The sequence below is a fragment of the Triticum aestivum genome, chromosome 4B, assembly GCF_018294505.1.
Source record: "Triticum aestivum cultivar Chinese Spring chromosome 4B, IWGSC CS RefSeq v2.1, whole genome shotgun sequence".
Taxonomy (NCBI): domain Eukaryota; kingdom Viridiplantae; phylum Streptophyta; class Magnoliopsida; order Poales; family Poaceae; genus Triticum; species Triticum aestivum.
This window is the reverse complement of record NC_057804.1, coordinates 72,988,226-73,013,088: the sequence shown is the minus strand read 5'-3', so window position 1 is coordinate 73,013,088 and position 24,863 is coordinate 72,988,226. Positions and strand designations below refer to the sequence as shown.

Genomic DNA, 24,863 nt, shown 5'->3' with positions numbered 1-24,863 from the left:
ATCTTCGCCACATGGTTGTCTATCGGGCATATTTCTGAGAAAAAGTACTACAAGCAGTTCTGTAGTTGGAACTACCTGGAATTCTGAAGTACTAGATCGGGATCGCGCCAAGGCGCGAGGGTGCCGGTCCCAACGTTTTGATCAAACATGTAATGCTAAGTCAATAGTGACCCAAATTTAGCATATGCATTCATACATAATAACAATAAAGTGAAGAAGAAACATTCAACTATTATATAAGCAAGACATGGGCTCAGTATCAGCTTAAGATTATAAGGTAGAATTGGTTTCAGTGTGTTCATAAGACCACAAAAGATAGCCACCCGAATACCACAAGTGTGGATATAAGAGAGGGGGTAATAAGAGCATGAACATAGCAAAGGAGAGACAACCACAAAGCCACAACTACTAAGCATACTAATAAGTGGCTTCACTCAACTGCCTTGTCGATCAACATCATTTTTTTTCTTTTCAAAAAGGGGGTTTGCCCCTGCCTCTGCATCATAGGCGCCACTTCATACTAACAAGTGACTCCACTCAACTGCCTTGTTGATGATCTTCATAGGCACCACTTTACATGAACCTGTGCATGTCCCAACGATGTGGTCAAGAAGGTAATGATCAAATGATATGATGTGTTAGTAGGAAACCTGGTTTAGCATACGTATTTAACAGGACAATGATTTTTTCTAGTTTAAGAGAAAGAAGAAACATCGAATTGGTCCAGCGTGTAAGATTTCACTGTAGTGTTAATCATTTGGTACATCGGAAATTATAGTACTTGTTCGGAACTAATGAATGTATTAGTATCTATAGAATAATTGATCTGCAAGCTCATGAAAAAGAAGATACATTTACTTTGTTCCAAAAGCAAGGCAGGACAATTAATCCACGTCCAGTTCAACCAAAAGAGTTTAGTTATACGACACTGAAAGCAAGCCAATGGCAATACCAAATAGAAAAAACTGGTTCACATCAAGTTAATAACAAAGCATAAGAATTCAAGATACCAAAAGCTACAATGTTAATCTTCATGTTCCAGAACCACGCATCGCCGGCAACATAATATAACTAAACATAAATACTTTACATACAGACCATTTCACTAGTTGTAGGAGATAAACAGAACATACTGGTATATGTCAGGACATTCAGTACCATGACTACATAGAAGATTCATGTACAAAACAAAACTGAAATTCTTCCAGCCCACATCAAACATTCAGTCATAAAATATATTCTTTATCAGGTTTTCAGTATCACAATGGGTTAAAAATCACATTGTCAATGTAAAGATACTATGTGCCTTTCTTTTGCTTCATATAAACTGAATATCTCTATGAATACTCACAGTTCATAAAAATCTCCAGCCTTCAAAGTGAAAGATTTCAGTTCGCATCCAAACCACTTCATTAATAATTCAATGCATCAATTTTCTCTTTACTTTGACACATTAACAAAATGATGACATGCATGAGCTGAAGTATTGAAACCTTTATAGCTAGGGGGCTAATTTGGCAACACACTGGACCGGAAGCTAGGTGTCAGGCTGGCCCGAGATCCCGTCCGGCTCTGTCACAATGGCGACCTGCAAGCCAAGATGATGGGAGGAGCTGCAGTCTAGGAAACGGCCTCTCTCTCTCTCTCTCTCTCTCTCTCTCTACTTGCGTCGCTGCTCTAAGCCAAGAAATAATTGAACCTAGCAAGATACAAAACATGAAAAATACCTGTTGCAGGATAAGGGAAGCTAATGATGCATGTGAGGCTGCAGATTGTCACACTCACCTACAATAAACTCCCTTCAAATCCTTTGAAGCATCCAATTTCTGCATAAACCAAAGAGGAAAATTGCCAAATTAGCTCACCCGCCCACCAAAACGATATAACATAATCTCTTTGTTGCTGAAATTTCAAGCAGAACAAAAAGAACTAAGCGAGGCTATTATTACTTTAAGAGATAACAACATTTTTCATTATTATTTGAACAGGGCATACCCTACTCTGGTAAAAACAGAACTTCAATATATTAAGATTCATTTACATGCGATGCTATTTGAGGAACAACTAAATAACTGATCATGATTCTGATCTATCATGACATCTTCATGACCACCTCTTTCCTATTTTGTTCTGTACAGTATTTTTATTCATCTTTAGTTAGTACTGGTCCTTGATTACTATAGGTGTATCACCCAAAAACACAGTCTTATTTATGGCCATCGGGACTTGGAAATTAGTAGAAAAAGTATAGAACTACATACAGACAAAATATAGATAACTCGTTGTGCTTTTCTTTTCAGAGAAAGAGACACACCTATTAGGTCCACCAACGCCGTTGATATCCAACCAAGCGACTTGGGCTCGTGACAACAACGGTCGTGGAGGAGAGAATGACAGCACCAACGAAAGGGTATGCTCCAACTTTGGTTCGCAGCTCCACCATCAACCTAGATGAGCAGCAGAGCATCACAAACCGAATAACAGTAACAACAAGGCAACCAAGGAAAAAAGCTCACCGGTGGGCACCTCGCCGTCGGCCATCACGGAACCAGAGGGAGGCACGACAAACTCGTCGGAGACGTGCACCTCCTTCGCCCACCATCGTGCGGGGAGGACTGACCGTACAAATCATCACCGGGCTCTGGGAGGGCAGAGGAGCTTGCCATCGAGCTGGATCAAACCGTGACACTATCAATGAATTATTCTGCTTTCTTACATGCTGAATTCGGCCTTATATGGCAATCCAAGCCTTGCAGCAGATATAGATAAACCTTTAAATTTTTCAAGACTGAAATCTCATAAATCTCCTTTTATACAACATTGACCTAGCTCCCTAAGAAAGTACTACTCTCTGGTTCAATTTTCAAGTTCTGGCCGGGTGACTGTGACAGTACTGTATAGGTGAAGAACAAACTTGCCGTGATTTGAGGTGTGCAGTGCCACCTGATCAAAGTGCCCTCAACATAAGCTCATGCTATCAAGACTTACACACATGGACTATAACCTAACCAATGCAGTATGCCAACTGAACAAACAATAAGAATATACGTAATCGAAAGTTTGCTGATGTAGGTCTGCAAGGACAATAGGATTCATGGCAGATCTGTAACTTATCTACTGGTAACTTTTCTCATGCAGTTTAAAAAAAAACGTGTGTACATGCACAACATAAATTTGCAAAGATGACTTAATTGGAAACAAAAAAGGGAGGTAGAATTTTTTACCTCGAGCAAAACCGATCAACAAAGAAACATTTTTTGCTGTAAAATGTAAACATGATCATCTCTCATCACATCGCTCTCTCTCTCTCATCATCTCTCATCACATCACTCTCTCTCTCTCTAACGACGACAAAAAGTTACACTTATGAACAAACAACAAATACTGAAGATGGCAAAAACAGGGAAAGATAGAACAAACAGAGAATGCATTTTATCATTTCCTAAGACAACCAATCTAAATGAAATATTAGCATATCTCTGGAATGAAATTTAGAAGCAAGATGTCCAGATATAACAGAAGGTCAAACATAGCTAGGCCTTTATGAAATAATAACTACATGCAAATATCAAACAGACAATATATGATTACCCTCCTCTATATATTAAGAAGAAAGAGCAGATTGTATGTTTAAGTTGAAATTGAAATTGTATGCTCAATATTTATGATATTGGACACTCAATATGTGCCTAATCATATCTATTACAGGCCTTTGTCACAGAAACAGGGTAAGCAATCGAATAGAATAGGAAAAGGCAAGGTTTCGTGATGATACTACTCCATAAAGCAAGTTTCGATAGCCTAATTCCACTTTCGTAGCAGCGTGGATGGAAGAGCGCCCTCTCCCTCCTGGAATTTTAGGAAATGGCCACTGGAAATAAATCGACAGGGGTCGGGTATTGGTTATTGAACATTATTTTTACATGCGACTTTTCAGCAAAACAGAGATATCATCAACCGTTACTCCACTAAACAGATAGGGTTGTCACCTTTAGGACAGATTGTGGTTGCTTATTTAAGTGTGTGTCAACAAATTACAATTTCATATGTAGGAGTGGGTCAATTCAAGCCGGTAGCAAGCAGTCACATGGCCGATTTAAAAAACATACATATGTCTAACAGAATATGTATTGATCAACTATACTCAATCCACCAGTCCAGTCTATGGTATATTTACTGAGCGATGGGCCTGCCAAAATGCTCACAATCTATATAAATATATCATCCATCAGTGGAAGTAGTTGACAACAAACTATAAGCATTGATCCTAGAACTATACTTGGCCGGCACGATTAAAAGTTTGTCTATCACTGTAAAAACAGAAACACGTTTGTAGACCACCAAACAGATCTTTGAGATTTCTTGAGCATCCGCAAGCTCATAATTAGGCCATCCAGGAAGTTAAACAGACAAATGTACAATAATAATCTTGGAAAAAAAAAGTTCAAAATATCACAAAATATGCTACAAACATGTATATTCCACGGATAGATGGAGTGACCTGAAATTGCATGCAAGAGGTTGAGAAAAGAAGAAGAATACTTGTTAAAGAATTACTGGGATAGAGGCAGAGTCTGCGAGAAAAGTGATTACTTGGTCAGATTCAACCGGATCTCCAATTTTCCATAAAATATATTTTTGGACATGTATACGTGGAGAGGTGTCACCGCTGTGCAAAGGTATAAATACATCCATGAGAGCACCATGGACAGAGCTAAAAGAAAGCAATACAAAAAAGTTCTCATATCGATGGTTCAACCGTATGTAAATACCTAAGATTAGACACTTCGCCATGACTATTTTCATTTTAAAAATACGTAAAAGCATACACCTATCAACAAAGTGACTCATGGCTAGACCTGGAGATCAACCTTGTATATGCAGCACGTGTTTTAGAAAGCAACCTATTTACGGAACATATATAATTAAACTTTGTAAGCATGCATCTCTTACAACTAAAGTAGCCATGGTATAATAGGAATAAAATGTTGCAGAGCAATGTACCAACAATAAGGGGGAAATGCAAACTGATTCAAGGGTAAAAAGAACATGCAAGGATTTATTCATGTTGGTGGCTCATCCTGTAGAGACCAACAATTATCTTTGCTTCATAGCTTAATAGCAATATCAGTCAAGAGCGTCCAAATTGCTGAAAAAACTGAAATAGTCAGCAACCCACTGGAAATTTAAAATCTGAGCCCTACAAACAAACAAATATATGTTTGTATCATGAAAAACTTCATATATGACAGTTTGTTATATTATGATATGACAAACAATGGGATTGTGGTTATTTCAAGAGCATCTCAAGGCACTTTTATAGAATAAGAAATCAACAATAGATATTATCTAATTAGTTAGTAGCTGAACCATCGAAAGTACCGTAGCAAATAAGGGAGATTTACTGCAAGAAAATCATTGTCACCTGGTTCATATTTTTGGAAGTTTATTTTCATCCTGACTGGAAAAACATTAGAACCCCTTCCATCACTGGAGAACACTGAGAAAGGAAACAATTTGGTAATTAGTAGATGAACATATACCAAAACATTGTTCAACACCGAGAATAGATAGTACATAAGAGAGAAATAGACAATCCCATACTCCCAAGAACCTAACAATGCAGTGCCCTAAACACAAGCAATATGTGAAGCATTGATAAGGAGCAAACTATTGTCTAATCTTGCTGCAATTACACTGATGTAGAGTGTTTTACTTGATGGGGACAAATCTGCAAATTGAAAACAGAGCCATCGGTGTGTGCTCCAATTAGACTATTAGAAACAAATAATCAATAACAACAGCAACATACAAAGCATACAACAGAGGTAGCAGCAACAGCCTAAAAAGCTATAGATAATCAAATCTACAGCACCAAGAGCACACAATGTCAACCTACAGCAGCAGCAACAACACATCTCTCACTATGGATGGAGGAATAGTAACATCAAGCAGTGTAGGGAGCAATTTGTAGGGAGTAGCAGCCATCTCAAACCGCCCCATGCACTCTGATAGAGAAGGAAGAAGAGGAGAGGGTAAGAGCTAGAGCAGATCAGATCAGAGAGGAGGAGGAGGGGGATGAACTCACCAGAAACAGAGGATACCCAGCCCGATGCGCCCCTGTAAGGCTGCACCCCATGGCCAGCGGGAAGCGGAGCCGCGCGTGGGGACGGAAAAGGAGACGGAGAGGAGCCGCCGGAGTCCACCGGGTCCGCGCCGGCGACGAAGGCGATGCCCAGCCCGAAACCCTAGCCATGGCCTCGTCCTACCCACCCTTGCCCATTTTTTGTGGCGAGCCAAGATACGAACAGCCAGGAGAGTAGACGCTCTAGGGTTCCCAAGGAGGAGAAGATGATGCGGCGGCGGCGGCGGCGGGCGAGCTCGGCGGTGAGAGTAGCAGTAGTGAGGCAGGCCGCAAGAGAGGAACAGCGATGGGGAGTGGATGCTAGGGTTCTCACCCAATCATCGCCCTCCTCACCGATTGGGGACGAAGCCACGAATCGACAGAAGCCACGAGGCAAGAGGCTATGCGAAATCCCAAAATTACCCTCGGTGGGCGATGAAAATCTCGACGGTGGCACGAGATCTTTTGCCTGTCGTGAGCACCGACGAGCCGCACGAGAATGCGTTCCAGCCACAGCAAATGACACGCAGTGCCTACCAACGAGAGACCCCACGCGTCGGCGAGAACTGGACGGAAATTGTGGAGTAAACGAAAGTGCGAGGGAAGAGTTACCATTCATTGCTACAGGAACCCAAGTTCGATCCGACGGCGAAGGCTCTCCGATGGATCGATCCGACGGCGGGAAACAAATCAAGCAAACGAATCGGACGACCAGAATCCACTAAACTCTGAGGAGGCGCGGGAAGCACTGGATCCCTTATTTCTCGATTAGAAGCAGTTCCTCGTCAAAAACCGCTTGTAGTGGTTGGTATTGGAGAAACCACCTCCGATACTATGAGTATTAGTAAATGTTGGCTACAAGCGGAAAACAGAACCGTATGATATTGTACCAGTGATATATTTGTTGTTAAGAAACATCACAGACCTTTTTTTTACTCCATCCGTTTCTAAATATTTATTTTTCTAGAGATTTCAACAAGTGACTACATACGGAGCAAAATGAGTGATTCTACACTTTGAAATATGTCTACATACATCCGTATGTGATAGTCCGTTTGAAATCTCTAGAAAGACAAATATTTAGGAAAGGATGGAGTATTTCTTAGCAACATAATCATGTACAAAACGGCGTCCAAACTGCACCTATAAAAATATTAGTGTCTAGAATGTGGTGTATTTTGCAATGCACGGGTAAAATGGATAAGTGATGTCTTTATAAGATTAAAATAAATATTAATATCATTGATACTGAAGATGATGCCCTCCCATTTTTGAGGGACCCTATGCTTGTTTTACTTTAAATATGTGTATTTTAGTACATCAAGAATTATTAAAAGTTTGCTCGAAAGTCTCAAACAAACTTGTGGAAAGTGTATATCCTAGTGAAAGAATTTGTGAAGAGACACTTAAACTAGTGACCTGCGCCCATATGTACATAATGCAATAATGCAACGGGAGGAGCGAAGTACAGGAGCAGATGTAAAATGTCCAGTATGTTTTTGTTCCAGGAAAATGTTCATTATCGAACCCCCTCAAAACATTAAAATGATTATTATGAAAAAAATTGCGGGAGACTTGATGGGAAAGACATAAGAATGATATTTTGGCGAACCAACATGTGGTTGGATGATAAAGAGGACAGTTGTCAGGACCCCGACTCGATGCCACATAGATCTAGCATGTAACACTTCATATCACTTTGCGGCCTAACGCACGGTATTCCCACGGGTGTCGCCTTACCTTTACCCGGGACCGTTTGCGCCTTTTGGCACACGTATATGACAGTGTCGCTAGCATCCATATGATAAGGAGCCCGGGCTGACATGGCTAGTCGTAAACCCAAAGTGGCACAGACTTACAGGGACAGGCATCCATGACCCAGCTTCGAACGTGTCGGTCATCAGCAAGTGAGTCCGGGCTGTAGCACTGGGCTAGCAGGACTCCGGTAAACCGGGCTGTAGCGGGCTAACAGGACTCCGGTACTCAAAGCGTGACATTTCCCCGAAGGGACAAACACAGGAACGAAGAAGGACACATGCCGGCCAGCCTAAGTGTTCCGGAGCAGTAGCAAGCTACCATGGCTCAGTGGAAGCACTAGGAGACATTTCCCGGTAAGAGAGGCTACTAAAGATAAACAACTAGATGGTCAGATCCCACACATATCAAGCATTTCAATAACATACACACAATATGCTCGATATGTGCAATACAACATGGCATCACAAAATGACTCTACGACCCAAGTATTTATTCAATAGGCTCCGAGGAGCGAGATATTACAAACAGGGGTCTCACGACCCAACATTCAGAGCATACAAGTCAAGCACATGCGGAAGCTATCATGTCTGAGTACAGACATCTATAAATGAAAAAGGCTGAGAAGCCTGACTATCTACCAGATCCTGCCGAGGGCACAAGATCGTAGCTGAGGTATCAAGCTAAACGTCGAAGTCCAAGCGGAACTACTAGTGAGACTGAAGTCTCTCTGCAAAACATAAAATAGGCAAACGTGAGTACAAATGTACCCAGCAAGACTTACATCAGATCTATCTACACATGCATCATTATCAACAAAGGGGATGGTGGAGTTTGACTGCAGCAAGCCAGCTTTGACTCGGTGGCTATCCTGAACTACGACTGCAAGTAACTCTTTTGAGGTGGCGCACACGAGTCCACATATTCACCATATCAATACACCACTATGGATCCGCTCCCGTCTCCCTACGAGAACGCCATCCATAGCACTCACGCTTATCTTGCGTATTTTAGAGTATCCACTTTCACTTGTCTATGAACTGATATAAGCAACCCATAAGTCCTTTTCCGCGGACACGGCTATTCGAATAGATGATGTTAACCCTGCAGGGGTGTACTTCTTCATACATGTTTCCACCACTTAGCGTCTGCACACGACATGTGCTCGGCAGACTTCAAGCGAAAGCCGACGTGGGTGTAGACCACGACCTACCTAAACACTCAAGTCTCTAGTCCAGGTTTATCGCCTATTCGGGTTCCATCCATGAGGAGATCCGGCCGGAGTTTCGCTCACAGCCCCAAACGATGTGAACAGGGTTCCGTGACACCAAACGGGCGCCCGGTTTACCCGGCCACGTGCCTACCGCATCACAGCCCACCCCTACGGTCAGCGCTGTCCACGGCCTCCAGCATACTACAAACACCAGAAACTACTTGCAACTCCTGGACAGAGGACAAGGGTGAATAAGAAGTCGAGCGGGGTCATATTTCAGGGCCCAATGTATGGTAGTAGCTGAATCATGGATCACAAACACAGAACTCAGTTCCTGAGGACGGCTACAATGAGACAACCCACCATGTACTCCTACATGGCCTCTCACCGCTACCTTTTACCAAATCGTGTTCACACACTTAGCTCACACACAGTAGGACATGTTCACCCGCCTCTGATTCATCCCCGATGAATCAGACCTGACTCAACTCTAAGCAGTAGCAGGCATGACAAGCAAGCATGAATGAGTAGGCACAACAGGGCTCAAACAACTCCTACTCATGCTAGTGGGTTTCATCTATTTACTGTGGCAATGACAGGTCATGCAAAGGATAAGGGGTTTCAGCTACCGCAGCAAGTAACAGATGAATCGGTGTTGTCCTAATGCAGTAAAAGAGAGCAGAAGCGAGAGAGTGGGATTGTATCGGAATGAACAAGGGGGTTTTGCTTGCCTGGCACTTCTGAAGATAACATTGAGTCTTCATTAGTGTCAACGATCACATCCTCGGTATCACGTCTATCGAGAGGGGACAAATACCGGCAACACAGAAGGAAACACAATCAATGCAATGCACAATATGATGCATGATCATGACATAGCAAAATGAATGTGTTTTGGGCTAATGCATCTAGCAACAAGTTAAATGAAGTTGGTTTGAATACAAGATTCAAATTCAAACTCCATATGTGATTATTTAAATGCCCTTTAATTGATTTGTGCTAAACAGCAGCTATAAGTTGTTCTAACATGCATGAAAATGGTACAGATGGATTCCTTGAATTTTTCTGATAATTTTTCATATATAAATTATTTAATTTGGAGTTACGGTTAATTTTCTATGATTTATTGAAGTTTTAGGCATTTTCTGGAATTTCAGAATTAAATTAAATCCAGAAAATACTATTGCGTCAGCCCCACGTCACCGTGACGTCAGCAGGGTCAACTGGGCGCCTCCAGGTCAAACCTGACCTGTGGGACCCATATGTCAGTGTCACAGGAGTTAATCCCGGTCAAACCCAGCGCTGACTGGGGTTTGACCAGGGGTGGGGCCTACTGTCAGTGGGTCAGTGGCTTAACTAAAAGTAGTTATTAACTTAACCAAAGTTAGCAGGGGCCGGGCCCACCTGTCATGGACCTAGGGGAGGTCAAACCCCTGGTCAGCCGAGGCTAACACGCCGGCGGCTCGTCGCCGGTGAAGCCCGAGACGGCGGAGGGGGTCGGAATTCCTCCTCCGGCGACCAAATGGCCGGCGGAGGGCAGCTACGCGTAGCTGGGAGTCGCCCGCATCCATTTGTGCAAACGGCAGGGGCTGAGGTGGCTCGAGCTCACCGGAACGGGGTCCGCGGCGGCGACCGGAGTTCGGGCCAGCACGGGCACGGGGCTACGCTTAGCGAGCGAGCGAGCTGAGAGGCTGGGCGGGCTCCTGGGAGATCCACGAGCTCGAGGTCGTGCTCGGACGCGAGTTCGGTGACCTGCAACGACGGCGGCGACATCGCCGGCGGAGCCGAGCTCGCGGCTCCGGTGGAATCGAGGCTACAGGGCGCAATCGAAGGGGAAAAGAGGGAGGGGAGGCGTGGGAGCTCACAGCGGTGCCGTAGGGGTGGTTAGCCGGCTCGGGGACGCGACGATGGTGGTGAATTGACGATGAAGATCCTCGGCGGCCGGCGATGGAAACGGCGATGGTGGCGGCGTTGCAGCACGTCCGGGAGGTCCGTAGCTCAACGAGGAGGTGGAGGGGGTTGTGGCGGAGCTCGCAAGCACAACGAGGGGTCGAGGGGGAGACGGTGGCTGCGGTGGTGCTCGTCGGTGGCGGCGGCTCCGCTCGGGTCCGAGAGGGAGAGAGAAACAGAGGAGGGGGAGAGCTCGGGAGGGAGTGAGGGGCGGTCGGGGAGGCGCGTGGCGTCGTCCGGGCGTCCCTGGGGAGGCCAGGGAGGAAGCAGGAGGTGGCTAGGGGGAGGAAGCAGGAGGTGGCCGAGGCAGCGTCGGCGAGCGCCACGCCTCGCCTCTGCTCGTCCTCCTGGCAGAGGAGGAAGAGGACAAAGGAGGAGGAGGTGGGCTGGGCCGGCCACTTGGGCCGCCAGGTAAGCCCAGGTGAGATTCCTTCTCTCTCTCTGCTTTCTGTTTTATATTTCTGTTTTCTATTTTGTTCTGTTTTGTTTTAGTTTAGTAAAATACTAAACCATTTTAATAAATTCTGTAGTTTATTATGTGGTTTGCTAAAATATATACAAAGCCACTCACAAACTTCCAGAATTATTTGGAGTCATATTTAATATATATTAAATATAAATCCAAAGAAAATAGTTATTGGATTAATTCAAATGGCCAAAATAAATATCTCTGTGACTCCAAAAATATTGGTTTAAATTTTACCTCTCACCAATATTTCCATGGAATAACAGGAACATTTTCTTGGACTCATTTGAGAAGATTTAATTGTTGGTTGTTTTTAGAGGTTTCTGAGGCTTTGAAAATTCCTCAATTCAATTTCATTTGAATTTAAACATGATGCTCACATGAGGCTAACCTAGAGCAATGCCTGAAGCTAGGGATGTGACAACAGTGTTATCCTCAGCCTACCAGGGTTCAAGTCCTGTTGCTCGTATTTTCTAGATTTATTTCAGGATTTCCGGCGATGCGCGTTCAGTTGAAGAAGACGCTCTCGTTGACTACGAGGTGACTTCGTCGATCTCAATATGATATGCCGGCTCAGTCCTCAAATGTGTTCATAAATATAGAATGTGCATGTGTGTTCATATGGGTGATTGTATGCACATACTGTATAAAAAAAAAAAAAAATTTGAACGATTATAGCGTGGTCATACTTTACGATGGCAAATACCACACTGTCGGGCTGTGCAGGGGCCTAGAAAGTTCAACTCCTATATAATATTATTGATCTTGTTTGCTATAGCGAGTAAGCAAGGGTTGTGTTCATACTCGTGACTGGGCTGTGTTCATACTCGCGAGTGAGCGATCATTCAGCATCACTGTGGACCAATGATTATATTCTTTCAGCATTTTGAAATTAGATGCCCAGGCCAACCCCATGTGAGCTAGTAGAAAAATGAAATGAAAGTGCAATTTGAAGTTTGACAAAAAAAAACTAGAAGCGCAATTCTGGTCTTATTTTTGTGTGTATACGGACGTGTACTAATTTGCTACTCAGGATGAACTGCTACGCAACAAACTAATTGGGTGTGATGTGATATGCACACATGCTCTGATCTGCACAAGATACAAGCTGGTTGACTTTGAGCGCTACAATCCTAGCAGGGTTGAACGTACCTGCCACACGGGATCACGGGTAATGAATACGCAAAGCGTTTAGTTCGTGTCACCAGAAATAAATGAGGGACAAAATAAATTTAGTTGGCGGTTGACAAAGATTGAACTAAGAACAAGATCCGGCCGTGGTCGAGGAGCTCAGCACCGGTGCATCGTGGGCCTCCCCTACCGAGACGCCCGGCCGGTTGGCGGCTGTGGCGAGGGCCATATACCGGCGGATCGAGGACTGGCACGACCAAATCTGGCGTGGGGCCCCGATCGGTGGTCTGCGGCAGAACTCATCGTGTAGTTGCAGCATGTCGTGGCGGCGGGCAGCGAAAATCCTACATCTACGAAGAGCTACGTAGGTTGACTCGGTTGAGTGGAGCTCGACAACTTCGAGACAATTCTCGGTCAAGTCCTTTTACAACAAGCTAACTGAAGGACCAACGCTTGATATTGCTAAAGGGTTGTGGAAGGCAGGCCTGTCCCTGAAGATTAAAATCTTCATGTGGCAAATGCTTAAGAAAAGGCTGCCTACTTCGGATAACGTGGCCAAACGCAACGGCCCGACTGACGGTACCTGCACGGTATGCGGCCTTGGCGAAGATGCCAACCACGTTTTCTTTAGATGCCACTTAGCCAGGTTCGCGTGGAGCGCTGTTCGGGAAGCCTTCCACACGAACTGGAACCCTGCCTCGGGGAATAACCTAATCCACATTCTCAAGTCCACGAAAGGGACTACGAGGAGAGTCGCTTGGCGTTGCGTATGGGCGCTGCTATGGGCGATCTGGACGACGCGCAATAAAATTACGATCGAGAAAAAATTCCCTAGTCATCTCGCAGATGTGATCTTCAAATGCCATCTATTTCTGTAGATGTGGACTCCATTGGGGAAGGAGCGCGATGCTGAGCGCATGTCTGAGGCTATGACGCACATCAAGACTATCCAGACGATGGCAAGACAAGATGCGACGAGTCGGTGAAGCTTTTGGAGGTCTTCTATGGGAGTTTCTTTCTTAGATAGGCATTTGCGAAGGAAGGTTTGGATGGCTGTAATATTCCCTTTGCGCTGAACCTATGTTGCGTTTTATTCCGGTCGTGGACCGATCGTACTATCTTCAGTTCGTTTAGTTGTAATCGTCGGAACCTGGTGCCTTGGTGGCTTTATTAATTTAAAGCCGGACGCTTCTACCGTCTGCGTTCCAAAAAAAAACCCGAAGAGCTACGTACAACTTTACGTAAACTTCCTAAGAGCATCTCCAGCCGCGCCCCCAACAGGCCCCCCCAGGTCACTTTTTCGGCGCCGGCGCCAAAAAAACGGCCCAGTCGCGCCCCCAGGACGACGAAAAGCGTCGGTTCGGTCCTTTTTTCCGCCCGACGGCCGCAGGCCAAACCCGGCGCGCTGGGGGGCGCCTGGGGGCTCCGGCGCAAGGGAAAAGCGCGGCTGGCCCACACCGTCAGGTGAAAAGTCAAGATTTTCTTCCCCGACCGCCTCCCACCCTCCCGCTCTCTCGGCCGCAAGTAGGTATATCCCGGCTCCGCCCCCGCGCCGCCCCGCCGCTCTTCACCGGTAGATAGCCATTCCTCGCCGAAAAAAACACAGGTTCGCCGCGACAGCCCCTCCGGCACCAGCTGGGCGTTTTCGGCCGTCCTTTCCGGCCGCGGAGGGGCAGTTTAGCGGCGGGTGCACGCCCACCGCGTGCAAGGTGTTCGGCGATTTGCCTGCCTCGGCGATGGACTCGAATGACGAGGAAGTGCTCGCCGCGCTGCTGGAGGAGGAAGCCGAGGCCGACGTCCAGGAAGAAGAGCATCTCATGGTGCTCGCTGCCCTCGCCCAACTGCTGGCGAGCAATGAAAAGCCGCGGCGAGGTGGCTCAGCACCGGGGCGGGTGAAAGCAAAGAACCGGCATTGTCTCGAAGGCTACTGCATGCTCTACTCCGACTACTTCGCCGATGCTCCACTTCACGGCGACAGAACATTTCGGCGCCGTTATCGGATGAACAGAAAGCTTTTCCTCAGGATTGTGAATTCCATCCGGGAGTTCAACAACTACTTCAAATGCAAGATGGATTGCACCGGAAAACTTGGATTCACCTCCATTCAGAAACGCATGACAGCGATGAGGATGCTTGCATACGGAGCTCCCGGTGACTCACAGGACGACTATGTTCGCATGGCTGAGTCCACCAGCATAGAGTGTTTCTACAAGTTTTGTCGGGCAGTGGTGGCAGTGTTTGGACCGCAATACTTGAGAACACCCAATGCGGAAGACACTGCTCGGATCCTAGCACAGAATGCAGCAAGAGGATTTCCTGGGATGCTTGGAAGCATCGACTGCATGCATTGGAAATGGAAGAATTGCCCATTTGCTTGGCAGGGGATGTACAAAGGCGCCAAAGGCGGTTGCAGTGTGGTACTTGAGGCGGTGGCCACACAGGACCTCTGGACTTGGCACTCCTTCTTTGGTATGCCAGGAACTCACAATGACATCAACGTGCTGCAGTGCTCTCCTGTCTTTGCCAAGCTTGTTGAAGGTCATTCTCCTCCGGTGAACTTCGAGATCAATGAGCGGCACTAAAACAAGGGGTACTATCTAGCTGATGGCATCTATCCGAGATGGTCGACATTTGTCAAGACCATCAAAAACCCTGTGCCTGGAGGCAAGAACGCCTGGTTTGTGAAGATTCAGGAGGCTTGCAGGAAGGATGTCGAGCGGGCATTTGGTGTGCTCCAATCTTGATTTGTTGTTGTCCGGTACCCCGCTCAGACCTGGTCGAAAGATCAAATGTGGGAGATCATGACCTGCTGTGTCATCTTGCACAACATGATCATTGAGAGCGAGCAGGAAGAGCCAGTGTTTGACACTGAACCATACCACCGGCAGGGTCCTCTTGCCCAAGTTGATCACCAGCTACCGGCAACCTGGACTGCCTATCTCGGTATGCGTCAGGAGATCCGAGACCCACAGGTGCATCATCAACTGCAGCAAGATCTGATAGAGCACTTATGGAGGCTCAAGGGCGACACCGGGCGCGACTTGTGATGAAATATGAGTTTTTATTTGTTGAACTATATGATTTGTATTGAACTATTTGTTGTTGTACTATTTTGTTGAAGTACTTGAAATTTCTGTGATGAAATATGGGATAAAAAACTATTTATGTTGATAACTGAACGCCGAGCCACGGCGAACCACGCCGAATATGGGCCTATTCTCGTCCATATGGGCCTTTTTTGCCGAAATGGGGCTTCAAAAGTGGGCCAAAATCGGCGACTGGGGGCGACGACTAGGCGCAAAACCTCCCCCAGCGCCGAAAGAACCGTCGGCTCACCCCCAGGGGGCGATTTTTATGCGCCCTGGGGGGCGAACGGCTGGAGATGCTCTAACAACTAAACCTCTCCCCCCTGATTTTCAGGGGTGGGTCCGTCCTTCCCCTTACCTTCAATCATATTCATCCATCTGATTCATTATGTTAATCACGTAGAATTTTTTACATAGCTCTAGCATTGCTCGGCGGGCAGCGGTGGTCATGTGGCGCAGCGTGCGATGCTGTGTTCTCCTCATCGTAGTCGCCATTGGGCGTGGTGCATTTGGTGGCGGAAGCTGCTACGCGCAACATGCATGGATGGAATGGTGGTGCCGCAACGATTGAGTGTCATGGTGTCTTCCTGTCCGGTGAATTTTCTCCTAGCTGATTAGGTCTATGTGAGCGGCCATTATAGAGGTGAACGGCGTATTGGTGTTCTCGCAAACAAAAAAGGGCGTATCGGTGGTTTCAAGATTGTATCCTCTTTGAAAAAAGCCATGATTTAGGCGCATTTGGTTACCTGTATCGTTTTTAGTCACTTTGCATACTTGTCCCAACTGGGTCTGGCTGAGCATATGCAGGCAAAAAACCAATATCTGCATGTTGATTGGTTGCATGCATTGTATCAAGTCCCAGATGGTTGCAACTTGTTTGGTTGCCTATGTTTGTGATGTATTCCCTCCATTTCAAATTACTCGTCGCTGAAATGGATGTATCTAGAACTAAAATACATCTAGATACATCCATGCGTGCGACATGTAATTCGGAACGGAGGGAGTAGGTGTGAGCAGATGCAAAGCATAGATGTTTGGTTGTGTGCAAGTACTTGAGCTGCTCACCCCTTTCAAATATGGTGAACTTACCACCCATTTGACAACACACAACACACTATGATCAACAACAACACAAAAATAGCAAGAACAAGCAAAGAATAGGCAGGTCATAAGCTACTACGCATAAGTTTAAAACAACAAGGCATCCCATGCCCCTGCTGGACCCCAGGGTGCTGCTTCCTGGGAAAAATATGGACATGTTTACAACAAAAGAGATGATCGGGCTTGAGTTCAAACCTACACTACTGCAGTTCAGAGCACTGCGCATGGTTCAGAGTTTCAGACTAGACAGACAAATTAGAGGGTCTGAGTGATGTCGCCGATGCAGTTGTGCTTCATGCACCGGATGGTGCAGATGTTGGAGTTGTAGATCTGCACCTTGAGCCCCAGGCCGGAGAGCTTGAAGACTACAAGGTTGTCGGGGACAATCTTGTGCCGGCCGCAGAAGTACTCCCAGCCGCGCCCCGGCACCATGTGCCCGTTGAACATCTACACCTGCACCCAAAACTCGCACCACTTGTTGACGGAGAGGCTAATGACGTGAGGAGGGCCGCTGACCAGCCATTGCTTCATCACGGCCTGAATTTACGCGGGATGATGAGCATGGCGATGTCGTCCTGGTCAGCGGTCTGCACATAGAACCTGATAGGTTCCCGTGCACCCTCTTCGTGTCCGGTCCTCGGCCTCCTGCCAGTGCCTAGCGGCATCCTCATGAACTCCACCCTGCCAGGGTGCACCACTCTCTTCAGCCACCGATTGGTGGGGATGAGGTCGTTCTCCCCCTCTGCGCCAGTGACGACCTGTGCACCACCGCCGGCTATGTCCCACTCCGTCTTCAGTATCTTGTTAGCAAGATGGACAATAGTTAGCAACACATATGATACATGATCAAAGCTAGCAAGTAGGACATCATCTATGCTCACTGAACACAGTTTCTAATGATCACTACTAAGTACTAACACATGATTAGTGCTTACAGTTATCAGTGCTAACACTGCTCAGATAAAGCCACCACTCGCATGTCCTACTTGCACCTACTATTTTTGGCATTCAGGTATGTCCTACATGCATGCCACATGCACTCACGTCACTAGCAACAAGAGCAACATAACAACACTAACAAGAAGAGTAGCATGAACAACAACAACAACAAGAGTAGCATCAACAACAACAGTAAGAACTAACAATAGTAGCATATACACTAGTAATGGCACCAAGAATAAACAATGTGGCACTACAAACTAACAATTTGGTAGTATAAAGTAACAATGTGGCACTAAAACGATGCAAACTAGCACTATACATTATGAACAATCTAGGCATGTGGGATGAACAAAGTAAGCATGCACTCTTGTTCATCTAAAAAATAGTGAATCTTATCGAATCCGGTTGAATCTAGTAGAATCCAGTCGAATCGAGTCAAATGAACTACCCTAAGAGCCCTAACTAAGAAGCAGAGGGAGATTTCAGAGCTTATAGTGGGGGTTGCCAGTGTAGCGTACGCCGGCTGTGCACCTTGGCCTGCATCGACTCAAATATGACGATACTATGCGTAAAGAGGGGTGTCGCCGCCGCCGATGAAGAGGACCCTACCATTACCAGGGCCGCGGCTGTGCACCTCGGCCGGCGCCGGCTCAAAGATGACGTCGGCGTCCTGGAGCTCCCCTCCCCTTGCACCAGACGCAGAGGAGAAAACCCTCTTATGAGGGTAAAAATACGCCCATAAGAGGGGCCTGCAAAGGACGACGCCGGCGGGTATTTGATCCCCGTGATTTTTGAGCTGATGGAGAGGACCACCAGCTTCGGTGGCGGAGCCGGAGCGACCGGCACCGGCGCTGCATTGTCCCGGGCGGCGGCATGGTGCAGAAAGGGAAGGGAGCTCGTAGTGCCGCCGCCAGATCTATTCCGGCCGTGGAGAGGCCGGCAACCCACCTCTCTTGGATGGGATTGCTGCCGGTGATGACCGGAGTCGGTGGCGTGGCGAGACAGCGGCGTGTCCATCGGAGAAACCGAACGAGCGGTGAGGTGAAGGAGAGGGAGTGGGTGTGAACTGGCAAGGAAGGTGATGGGAGAGGGCCTGGGGAGTTATGAGTAGTAGCATCGTCTCCCGCGTGTCCCAAGGCATGCAGGCGCTCGCCACGCGTGGCTCGAGCAAGCCTGGCTCATAAAAAATGCCCGATTCGGCCGTTCCTCCAGAGCGAGGCCCATGCCTGCTTTAAGGTTCGTGCAGGCCAATAATTAGATGCGACCCAGGCAACCAAACGGGTCAGATTCTTCCCACGCGGGCCCGACACGACCTAATCACTACTAGGGAAAACCTTATACACAGAGGTATAGCAGTAGCACTATTCAGAGAAGGGCGCTACTGATACTTAGTAGTAGCGTGTGTCAATAAAGCACGCTACAGATATGATTATAGCTGTAGCGCGCCCGCAGGAAAAAGCTCTACTACTACAACTCCCACACTGTTGCCGGTAGGCTAGGAATAGTAGTAACAATTCTTCAGAAAGCATGCTACTGCTAAATGCCTTGTAGCAGCGCATTTCTGGTGTAGAACGCTACTGCTAAGAAAAAGAAAATAAATCAAAAAATAAGTAGAAAAGTAAATAAAAATGAAAGAAATAGAAAAAGGAGAAATCAAAGAAAGAAAATGTAAAGAAAAACAAAACAAAAATAAAAATAAAAGAGAAAGGCATAGCAGTAGCGCTTGTTTCCACAAAACGCTATAGCTATACTAGCAGCAACGCGTTTTATAAGCCCACACTATAGCTACGTTCCTTAAATAAAAGGAAAAGGAAAAGGAAAATAAATAACTACTTCCTATAGCAGTAGCATGTTTTGGTGGAAAGCGCTATAGCTAACTTAGCTGTAGTGCGTTTTGCCAAAATGCGCTACTGCTATTTTGACTTAACTCCGCGCGGGCTCAAAATTTTGCTAAGTCATTTCCCCCCTCTCCCCGCTATCTCCATCGCTGCCGTCGATCTCCTTGCCGCCTTCGACCTTATCACCGTCGCCCGAGGCCGCCCTCGACCTCACCGCCGCTGCCCGAGGCCATTGTCGACCTCACCGTCGCCGCCCTTGAGCTCACCGCCGCCGCCCTCGACCTCACCGCCGCCGCCCGAGCCCGCCCAGGACCTCCGCCACCCGAGCCCGAGCCTTCCCTCGCCACCGACCGTAAGGCTATCCCTCTCCTTTCCCCTACCCTCCTCTCTCTCTCTGCTAGGGCAATTCATATGTTGCTACTATGTTGATGTTCATATGAAGTGTTCATATGAACCCTAGATTTGTTTAGGGCAGTAGGCATTTTTTTAGTATTTAGGAAAAATGATTAACAATTTTTTTTAGGAAATTAGCTAGGGCAATCTTTTATGAAAATGCCTAAACAGTAATTTCATTTAGCTTTAAATTAATAGAGGGTATATAAATAATAGTAGCATTTAGCTTTAAATTAATAGAGGCTATATACAAAAAGCAGTGAGCTATAAAAAATTATTTGGACTATGGACCTGAATCTGGTCCAAATTTCATTCAAATGAAATTTGAATTATTTAGACTATGGACCTGAATATTTTTGAAGAAATTGGGTGTAGGTACTAAGGTCTTGCTGTGGAATTGGTGAGGTGAGAAGGGTTAGAGAAAATGGAGTTCCTAGACTTTTAGCTTTAGAAAAAAAACAAAAGTATTTAGCTATAAATAAAAAACAGTAGCTATGGCATTTAGCAATAAACAAAAAACAGAATTGTTTTTCTTATCAAAAACTTGGTTAAAGTAATCATTGCTATGTAAACAAAAAACAAGATTGATGTTATATGATATATGTCATTGTTGTTATTTGCATATTCCATTATTGTTGATTATATATTTTCATTGAAGTGGTCATGTTATCTGCAATTTCCTGAATAGTGTTTGCTCATGTTATATGCAATATTGAAGTGGTTCGATTGTGCCCAAGTGGACTTTTGTTATTTCTAGAGAATGAAGATGAGTGGCCTATGTTTTGCCGGAATGTTGATTCATTTACGTTCCGGCAAATTTCAGGTGCTCGATTTGTCCACATTTTAGCAAAGGTCATGCCGAAATTTTCCATGAATTTTGGCATGACTTGTGCTACAAACTAGGACATATTGAGTGCCCGGGATTTGTTGCACCAGGAAGGAATCAACGTTCCTGCAAAACATAGGCCTTTTTATGTCATGATTAATTTTATTAGGTCTAGAATTAATTGACTAGATTTAATCGTAGGAAACATGGCTAGCAACGCTGAAGGACATGGTTCTAGTGAATGTGACGTCTACAAGGCGGCAGACACTTTTTTGAACCTTCTCGACGAGCAACCATTGTTGCGGGGCCCACCTGTCACATCCGAGACCGACACCGAGACCGACACCGAGATTGGCGTTGAGACCCAGATGGCACCGAGACCGACACCGAGACCGGCGCCGAGACTAGCGTTAAGACCCAGACCGACACCGAGACTGGCAAAGCCGGTATAGAACCAAAACCGAAGAGGAGTTGTCGACGCCCAAACCAGCTCCTCACTACTAGACTAGTGGTCACGGAGGTGGACGACGACAATTTTGAGCCAAAACAACCTGTGGAAGCGCGCTCGTGCTACGACAATCAAATAGGCTGCATCGTACGGACGTGTGCCACCATGAACGATGAGGCACTAAAGAAGATACCAAATATGAAGCACTCCCTCCTAACCCTGCTGCACCAGATATTGATGAAATCCAAAATACTGATCCAGAGAAAGACCCGACAATGAAGAAGATAAAAAACACACCATGAGCAAGTTTAGCGACGCGTTGGCCGCCTGGAAAGTAAGGGTGAAACATCGGATCGTCGTCAAAAAGGAACCCTACTCCGAGATTGTAAAGGATAATCCGACAATTACGGAAGAGCACTTTGAAATATTACTAAAAAAGGGTTTCCCCCCGCTTTGTATTCCAAAGCAACCAACACCAAGTATAGAGATCGCTGTGGTGAGCAGCACAACACACCAAAAGAAAAAGAAGAAGAAACAAATGCCAACCACAGCAGCTCGGCAAAGCGCGGATGACCCGCCACCGCGGCGCCCATCGGATACAGACCACCACAGACTAAGGCTCCGAACCGCCGCGTACCAAGCAACACCTCCAAGAAGGGATGTGACGCTGACAATGCTGCTGCCCGGACGAGTCCTCAGGTTTCCTCTAGCACGCGGAGGGAGGTGGGGGGTGGATACCACCGACACCCTCCAGGAAGGAATGGTGGCACCCGTAGGTGTCACTGTGTTAGGGCCGAAGCCGGCAGGGATTTCTCCCGCATTCCAACCCCAACCGCCCAACCAGATGGAACCGACCCACCAAACTGTTGTTGGGGAACGTAGTAATTTCAAAAAATTCCTACGCACACGCAAGATCATGGTGATGCATAGCAACGAGAGGGAAGAGTGTCGTCCACGTACCCTCGTAGACCGTAAGTGGAAGCATTATGACAATGCGGTTGATGTAGTCGCACGTCTTCACGATCGACCGATCCAAGTACTGAACGTACGGCACCTCCGCGATCTGCACATGTTCAGCTCGGTGACGTCCCACGAACTCACGATCCAGTAGAGCTTCGAGGGAGAGTTCTGTCAGCACGACGGCGTGATGACGGTGTTGATGATGCTACCAATGCAGGGCTTTGCCTAAGCACTGCTACGATATGACCGAGGTGGATTATGATGGAGGGGGGGGGGGGGGGGGCACCGCACACGGCTAAAGATCAATGATCAACTTGTGTCTATGGGGTGCCCCTTGCCTCAGTATATAAAGGAGGAGAGGAGGGGAGGCCGGCCGGCCCCTATGGGTGCGCCAAGTGTGGAATCCTACCAAGACTCCAAGTCCTAGTAGGAGTCCACAAAAGGGAAGGAGGGAAGAAGGAAGGGGAGGGAGGAGAGAAAGGAAAGGGGGGCTGGCCCTCTAGTCCAATTCGGTTTGGGCCAGGGGGGCCACGCGCCCTGCCTTGCCCTACCTCCTCTCTTCCACCACTTGGCCCATGAGGCCCAATACTTCTTTCCCTATTCCCGTATCTCCCCGGTACTCCGAAAAATACCTGAATCACTCGGAACCTTTCCGATTTCCAAATATAGTCGTCCAATATATCGATCTTTACGTCTCGACCATTTTGAGACTCCTCGTCATGTCCCCGATCTCATCCGGGACTCCGAACTACCTTTGGTACATCAAAACACATAAACTCATAATACCGATCTTCACCGAACATTAAGCGTGCGGACCCTACGGGTTCGAGAACTATGTAGACATGACCGAGACACGTCTCCAGTCAATAACCAATAGCGGAACCTGGATGCTCATATTGGCTCCTACATATTCTACGAAGATATTTATCGGACAAACCGCGTAACAACATACGTTGTTCCTTTTGTCATCAGTATGTTACTTGCCTGAGATTCGATTGTCGGTATCTCAATACCTAGTTCAATCTCGTTAGCGGCAAGTCTCTTTACTCGTTTCATAATGTATCATCCCATAACTAATTTATTAGTAACATTGCTTCCAATGCTTATAATGATGTGCATTACCGAGAGGGCCCAGAGATACCTCTCCGACAATCGGAGTGACAAATCCTAATCTCGATCTATGCCAACTCAACAAGTACCATCGGAGACACCTGTAGAGCACCTTTATGATCACCCAGTTACGTTATGACGTTTGGTAGCACACAAAGTGTTCCTCCGGTATTCGGGAGTTGCATAATCTCATAGTCATAGGAACATGTATAAGTCATGAAGAAAGCAATAGAAACATACTAAACGATCAAGTGCTAAGCTAATGGAATGGGTCAAGTCAATCACATCATTCCCTAATGATGTGATCCCGTTAATCAAATGACAACTCATGTCTATGGCTAGGAAACTTAACCATCTTTGATTCAACGAGCTAGTCAAGTAGTGACATACTAGTGACATTATGTTTGTCTATGTATTCACACATGTACTAAGTTTCCGGTTAATACAATTCTAGCATGAATAATAAACATTTATTATGATATAAGGAAATATATATAATAACTTTATTATTGCCTCTAGGGCATATTTCCTTCAGTCTTCCGCTTGCACTAGAGTCAATAATCTAGTTCACATCACCATGTGATTTAACACCAATATTCACATTTGTATGTGATTAACACTCATAGTTCACATCGTCATGTGACCAACACCCGAAGGGTTTACTAGAGTCAATAATCTAGTTCACATCACTATGTGACTAACACCCAAAGAGTACCAAGGTATGATCATGTTTTGCTCATGAGAGAAGTTTAGTCAACGGGTCTATCACATTCAGAGCCGTATGTATTTTGCAAATATTCTATGTCTACAATGCTCTGCACGGAGCTACTCTAGCTAATTGGTCCCACTTTCAATATGTATCTAGATTGAGACTTAGAGTCATCTGGATCGGTGTAAAAGCTTGTACCGATGTAACTCTTTACGACGAACTCTTTTATCACCTCCATAATCAAGAAACATTTCCTTAGTCCTCACTAAGGATATTCTTGACCGCTGTCCAGTGGTTTACTCCTAGATCGAAATTGTACTCCCTTGCCAAACTCAGTGCAGGGTACACAATAAATCTGGTACACAGCACAACATACTTTATAGAACCTATGACTGTGGCATAGGGAATGACTTTCATTCTTTTCTATTTTCTGCCATGGTCAGGCTTGGAGTCTTACTCAACTTTACACCTTGTAATACAAACAAGAATTCCTTCTTTGACTGATCCATTTTGAACTCTTTCAAAAACTTGTCAAGGTATTTACTCATTGAAAAATCTTATCAAGCGTCTTGATCCATCTCTATAGATCTTGATGCCCAATATGTAAGCAGCTTCACCGAGATCTTTTATTGAAAAACTCTTTTCAAGGATCCCTTTATGCTATCTAGAAATTCTATATCATTTCCAATCAACAATATGTCATCTACATATAATATTAGAAATGCTACAGAGCTCCCACTCACTTCCTTGTAAATACAAGCTTCTCTAAAAGTCTGTATAAAACTATATGCTTTGATCAACTCACCAAAGC

General features: G+C 45.9%; 1 long non-coding RNA gene across 11 annotated transcripts; it reads right to left on the bottom strand.

Annotated features, from left to right (window-relative positions):
- Positions 1 to 237: 237 nt before the first annotated feature.
- LOC123091097 (uncharacterized) lies at positions 238 to 6,522 on the bottom strand. 11 transcript variants are annotated; one of them, XR_006442806.1, is made up of 5 exons: positions 6,089 to 6,521; positions 4,594 to 6,008; positions 2,315 to 4,501; positions 1,786 to 1,826; positions 238 to 583 (listed from the first exon to the last, which is right to left on the bottom strand). It is a non-coding gene; the product is annotated as an uncharacterized lncRNA (long non-coding RNA). The 11 variants fall into 11 exon arrangements; XR_006442799.1 differs by having other exon boundaries at positions 2,315 to 2,447; positions 2,517 to 6,008; positions 6,089 to 6,520; XR_006442802.1 differs by having other exon boundaries at positions 2,315 to 4,669; positions 5,426 to 6,008; positions 6,089 to 6,520.
- Between the last annotated feature and the right edge of the window lie 18,341 nt (positions 6,523 to 24,863).